The sequence below is a fragment of the Tenrec ecaudatus genome, chromosome 1 (genome assembly GCF_050624435.1).
Source record: "Tenrec ecaudatus isolate mTenEca1 chromosome 1, mTenEca1.hap1, whole genome shotgun sequence".
In the NCBI taxonomy this organism is placed as follows: domain Eukaryota; kingdom Metazoa; phylum Chordata; class Mammalia; order Afrosoricida; family Tenrecidae; genus Tenrec; species Tenrec ecaudatus.
The window spans coordinates 178,410,281-178,416,831 of record NC_134530.1 but is presented as its reverse complement, the minus strand read 5'-3'; positions in this window follow the sequence as shown (position 1 = coordinate 178,416,831).

Genomic DNA, 6,551 nt, shown 5'->3' with positions numbered 1-6,551 from the left:
TGTGTCACCAGTATTTCAGTCGCACATCCCACACTGTGTCTCCAGTGTTGTCCCCGGTGGGGCTAGGGGCCAGTGCAGGTTGTCACATCGCATAGTGAGGCCGGCCATATGGTCCTCTCTGTGCATTGGCTGCTCTGAGTGGGGCTATTGTCCTCAGGGTGCGCTCCACTCCCTTCCTCCTCCTTCATTTGCTTCTGCTTCCTTCTGCGTAAGGTAGGTCAGTTCCTTTCCCCCACTAGAAGTTCTATTGTCATTCTCTGTGGCATACCCTTCCATGGTGGGGGTCAAGCTGGTTCTGGTTGGGGCCAGCCCTATAGTCCAATCTTTCCATTTATTATTTCTTAAAGAAACTCTGGGTCTTTACAGAAGTGGGTAGATATTCGTTTGAGTTTCATGCCAGAAACTCAACTGGGAAATGCAAACTCTAAGTGACTTGGCTGATACAAACTCAGGAATTCAAGCCTCTGGTCTCCCAACCCAGAGCCTGCACAGCCAAGACACAGTGCTCATCCAGGGAATGCGAACACGGAGTTCTCCATAGTTTTATTCTGCATCTTTTATTCTTCACTAGGAAGTGAATCCATACTTGGTTTAGGAAGTCCAGTTTAGGAAACCATCACTTTCTTCTCTTTCTTTTTTTTAGATCATTTTATGGGGGCTCATACAACTCTTATCACAGTCTATACATCCATCCATTTGTAAGGTTTATTGGGGCGTGAAACAGAACCAAAGATCCAATTGGCAAAGTTTTAGGCGCAGGCTTTATTGAGAAGCTTGCGGGCGGGTTCAGCAACTCAGGGTATTGAGCTATTGAAGTCACGCCCCATAGGTGCCGAGGCACAATTTTTATATGCCAGAGAGTGGGCAGGGGGTGGGGGTTTCTATTGTTTGGCAGGTGCAGCTGGCGGGCTGCCTGGGATACCTGGTGTTCTGAGCACGTTCCGTGCTGACCACGGTCATCCTGCCCTTTCTTTGTGGTTATTCCAAGAGGGGTGTTTACTGAGGGAGTGGAAGGGCAGCAAGGGGTGAGTGAAAAAGCAGCAAGGGGTGAGTTTGAGAGCTAAGATGGAGGTGTTGGATTCAAAATGGAGTCCCTCATGCCAAGGCTAGGCACCATTGTGTCAAGCACATTTGTACACTTATCGCCATCATCATTCTCAAAACATTTTCTTTTTATTTGAGCCCTTGGTATGCACCACTCATGAACCCTTGATCATTTATAAATTATTATTATTTTGTCATATCGCTTCCATGGAGAAAATAATTCCCACTTAAAAAGGAAGTTGATTACATAAAATGAGGCTCCTAGAAAATAAATGGTAATTGTAAGATGATATTAAGAGGTTGTGTTAGCTCCCTCAGTCTGGAGCATCTACAGAGTAGATAGCTTTATGTAGAAGGAAAAAACAACGACAGTTTGTTATGGTTTTATAAAGGCAGGAACAGAAAAAAGGCATTGTTATTTTTTTTAAAAGAAAGATTGTAATGAGAAGCTAGTGTGGAGAAGAAAACAGAAAGATTCCAAAGCTCATTTTGAGTCACTGGTTTCCTGCTGCCGGTAGGTGCTGTTGAGTTGGTTCCAACTCACAATGACCTTGTACAACAGAGTGCCCCACTGCTCACACCCATGCCACCATCCTCACGGTTGTGCTATATTTGCATCCACAGATGCCTACTTTTAACAATAGAGATATACTTTTAAAAAGGTTACCCAGTATTTTTTTCAGATTCCACATGTGTAAAATGAAACTGGACCATTGGCACCTGCCTAGCGGAGTATTGCTTTCAGGGTGCAATAAGATCGCTTTGTGCCTGTGATTGACGAATGCAGCTGATGTCTGTCTCAAGGCCACTTTTGGCAATCTATGAAATAGATGTCTGCTCTTGATTAAGCAAAAGCAATACCTCCTCAACAAGACTTTTAATGGTATTCTTGGCGATCTAAGTATTTTTACCAAGTTGTATTGAATTTTGTGATTTGATTTTGAAGGTAATCGATTAAAGTATTAATCTAAACACTTTTCTTTCTGTACTGTCTGAATACAAATGTATGACCTGGTCCTGCATCATGACCTCTGTGACCACGTGTAGTTACTGGCTTTGCAGCTTTTTCATCTTCTCCCTGACCTCTTAGAGCTGGAGTTCTTCCGTCTCCCCCTCACTAGCTTTTTGATGCCCTTGACTCTGATCCATCTTCACTTAGATGCATATTTAGTGACGTCATTCATTCGCACAGTTTTAAATAACAATAATCTGATAACACCATAACTAGAAACTGGCCGAGACTTCTCTCTTGAATTTTAAACTAAGTGTCTATTCAACATCTCATCTTGAATATTTGATACATAGGATGATTATATATTTATTGGTTGACTAATGAAAGCCTTAACTTATTCCCGTTGTCCAAGCAAGATTATTGATAGTTTCTTCTTACTTCTGCACATTCAAACATATATAGAGTTGGACTATAAATTATAGTCAGCCTGCCAAGAGGGTTCCCAAATTTAACTGGTCTAAAAGTGAACACCTGATATCCTCTGAAAAACTGGCCAACCCATGAGTTGTATGAGTTGTTGAATATAAATATGATGCTCTGCTCTGTAAACCTGCACCTGATTTGCAATAGGAAGTTGATTAAAAACCTGCTCACCCACTTGTCTTCTTTGTTTCATTGATGACTACTGTAGCCATCATGTTACTCAAGCTAAAAATTAGTCGACTCCTCCTTTAGGTGGCTGCTTGTTTGAATACAAACCTTTAAGACTCCAGACACAATTCTAACCAATAGATAGATGGCCACCATCTACTTCACCACACTTTGTTGTAGCACCTTTATCTTCCGTGATCTCTTCATGAAGGCAAGTGTCAAGCGGGACCATGTGATAAGAACTAGCTATTCTTGGATTGGGGCTACAATTAAGTGGGAGCCCAGAATCCATCTGAAGAGTATCTAGTGAGATTAAGACTCTGACAGATCCCCACTAGCCATAGGCGAGGGACTCAAACAGCTTTACTGTCATACAGAGATTATTGTAAACTTGATTACGGTGGATCGAATTATGATATAATCGGATACTTGGCCAGGTGATCGTCCTCTTGACCCAAGCTGAATTTGCTCTAAGCTCAACTATTTCTCCTTTGTTGAACAACAGAAATTTCTTCTCTGGCTTTTTAATTATTGATGGTGGTCTTTTCTTTCTTATGCTTTATATTATTATTTCCTCTGGCCATTTTTTTATTGTTTCCTATCTTGCCATTTTTAATTGTTTTTTATTGTTGGGTTTCCCAGTTTGTGAAACACAGAAGGAGCAGATGCACATAGGCAATAAGTGATGCAATGGTTTATTGGGGATGTGGGGGTGGGGGATGAGGAGGGTGAAGGGATTTGGGGAGTAACTATTAATGTGGGAGGGGAGGGAGCACTACAATGATCATGAGGAGGTAAGTAAGTTCTTTAAAACAGTGATTTAACTATGGAACTGTGAGTACTATATCAAGAAAACCACTGAAATAAAAAAGGAAAAGAAAAAGAAAGAAAGGAAAGAAAGCCAAGTTGACCAATGGTTACTACAGGTGAAGGCGGAAGAGTTTTGCTTAGGCGGCACTGAGTTTATTTTAATGGTGGCGGAATAATTTGGAAAAAGATATCAATAACGGTTGTACAGCATGAAATAAAATCAATGACACTGAATTATATATGAAGAAGTTGTTGAATTAGAGAATGTTTTGTTGTGTTTATTTTTGCCATGATTTAAAAAATAATTACCTGAATAATAATGGGTACAAGGAAGAAGAAAATGTTCTAGAATTGATTCTGGTGATGATTGTATAACTCTTCTTAATATAATTAAATTATTGAATTTTATGACATGTGAATGAAGTGCTAATAAAACTGTTTTAAAAAAAGTAGAAAAGATGACAGTCCAGGCAACTCTATACGGCAAGTTTGCCCTGGGATTGCCAGGAATTGGGATCGCCTTGATGGCATCAACAACAATCCACTTCCCTGTCTCCCACCAGGCTTCCTCAGATTTCTGATGTCTCTCCACCACTGAACAGGAGGAACACAAAGCAGAATACTTGTTACTTGCAAGTCATCTGTTTCCTGTCCCTGAAATGTGAGTATCCGTGAGTAAACACATCTACAGAAGTGTTTCCCAATGTGAGTGACATCATCTCCTGAGGGCACTGAAATGAACAGGGGGTGGGGCTTGGGGCTTAGAGGATAGCCATTGGTAAAAATGTGAGTTTATGTCCTGAGTGGGCTCCAATGTCAGACACAGAAAGTCATGTTTATGTGTTTGGAAAAGTCCCAGGGAGGATGAATATCATGTGCCTTTGGCTTATAACCTGGCAGTTGGAACCAAGACTAAATTCTTGCTGCAAAATCCAATCTGCTGAGCCATATTCTCTGTAACCACTCAGCTGACACCGAGGCACGATGTCACACAGCATCCCTTAGACCCTAAGGCTTAGGGCATCCTGTCAGACATTTTTCTTCCCCACTTTGGCTACTACTAAGCTTGGGCCCCAAGAACACCTTGATAAGAGTCAGGCCTCATTCATTTGGATGTGATGTTTGCAGTTTCTGCAGTGGTATTAAGCATCCTTCTAGAGAGCCAGCCTGTAACCAGCCTGTAACCACAACTCAAGCCATTCAAAATCTTGCTGTTTCTCTATCAGCACAGCTTTTTTTTTTTTTAAAGAAAACACCAAGTAAACAAATATTTCACACAGAGCAATCTTGGATATATCTTTTTTTCCTTCTGAATAATACTTTACACCCAGAGATTACTCTTGTCCCAAGCTTTTCAGACAAGTTATTATCTTTATTCCCTTGCTTGGATCGACAAGATGAGAAAAGGGGTGAGCAAGGAAACAATATCTTTGCCTGATAATAATTCAGGGAGTCAACAGTGGAGCTTCCCAGTAACTGAGACACCAGCAAAGCCCGCCCATCAGAGACAACCCTCTCAGGACAGAGGGCACAGGGCTTGAGAGTGGACACAGGAAATAAGGTCAACCTCATCTTGTCTGGGGAGTCATGGCTGACTCATGAAGACTCGCTGTAGGAAGGGACAACACACTAACAGTGTGCTCACTCTCTCACCGCATGTTACCCACTATGCGAGGCAAAGTGGAGCAAGTGTGAGCTGCTCCAGTCTTGTAACTGGGGGTTCAGGCAGCTGCACCGCATCACGTGGCTAAGATCCGATAAAGAGGTTTGTAACTACAAAAGCAAGGGGATAAATCTTCATATTTGGAATCTGGTTCGAATCCTGATTCCCTCCCTGGCCACTTCTATGATGTGGACAGGCATTTGTTCAGTAGTAAATGATAATGATTGCGATGCCCACTGTTTTCAGACCTTTGATGAGAACGGGAGGTCGTTTATAGAAAGGATCTAGCACAATGCCTGGCTCAGATAGAGACCCGATGAATGGCCACTGAAATGCATAGTTTCTACTAAGCCACCTCCAGATGTGATCCTTCTTATTAAGAAGTCTCCATGAATGTACAGAAACATGCAAATGAAACCCATTGGCCCAAAACATTCATAAACAACATATCCCATAGAGTAAGGGAGATGGGCACAGTGGAGGATGAGGAGGGAGACATGAGCTCTGCCAATCTTGGGCCCAAATAGAACATCCTTTAGCAACTTTCATCTGGACACCCCTTCCAACTGACATCTACCCACGCTACCATTTCTTCGGTGATGCATAATCCTTTCAGTGGTATACATGACATGTGAGTTTGATTTTTGTTCCCCTGACCCGTTGACACCTGGGAAGTCAGTCCTGGTCTCCAGATCCACGGAATCTTTGCCATTGGGAAACACTGACAAGCAAAACCTGTGTCACACCCTCAGGGTGTGGGTCTGTGTTTTCAAGCCCTCAGCTGACTGGTCTTCGGTAAAGCTTGAGAACCACTAGTGTGGACCAAAGAATAACTGACGGACTCAAAAGTTTTGGACGGAGTTAATGACTTGCCACTTACAAATTGTGTGGTATTGGGAAAGTCACTCAATCTCTCTTAGTCTTGTAGTGAAGGCCCTGAATAATCCTCTCTTGTGCATCACCTGTCTTTCCCCAATGCCACTTCTTGTTCTACCTGAAACAGCATAATGGAAAGTGAGAAGGATTTGGGGTTAGCTGTGGGCTAGCAGTAAATCCAGTAGCTATACCCAGCACTATGTCTCCTTCTATTTGCTGTCTCTAGTAGAACTAGGAAGGGCACACAGGAGAAGACAGGTGATTGTAGGCTTAGGAACAGAACAGGGAGGAGAAACTCACTATGAATTTACTAGTGAAGTTGCACTTTTATGAACATCTTTCACCTATGTTTCTTTGTTCAGGTGTGTATCCTTTACTGTTTCCTTACCTGGCATGCAGCATCTCTTCCCCATCATATCTAAGAGCAAAAGGTATTGTACCAGAGACCAAATGCTAGCCCCATCCCTTACTGAAACAGCAAGCCAGCTAAGCTCCTTTGCTTCCCCAAAGTAAAGATATAACAATGGCTTTCTCAGAGTTACTGTGAAGGTTCAG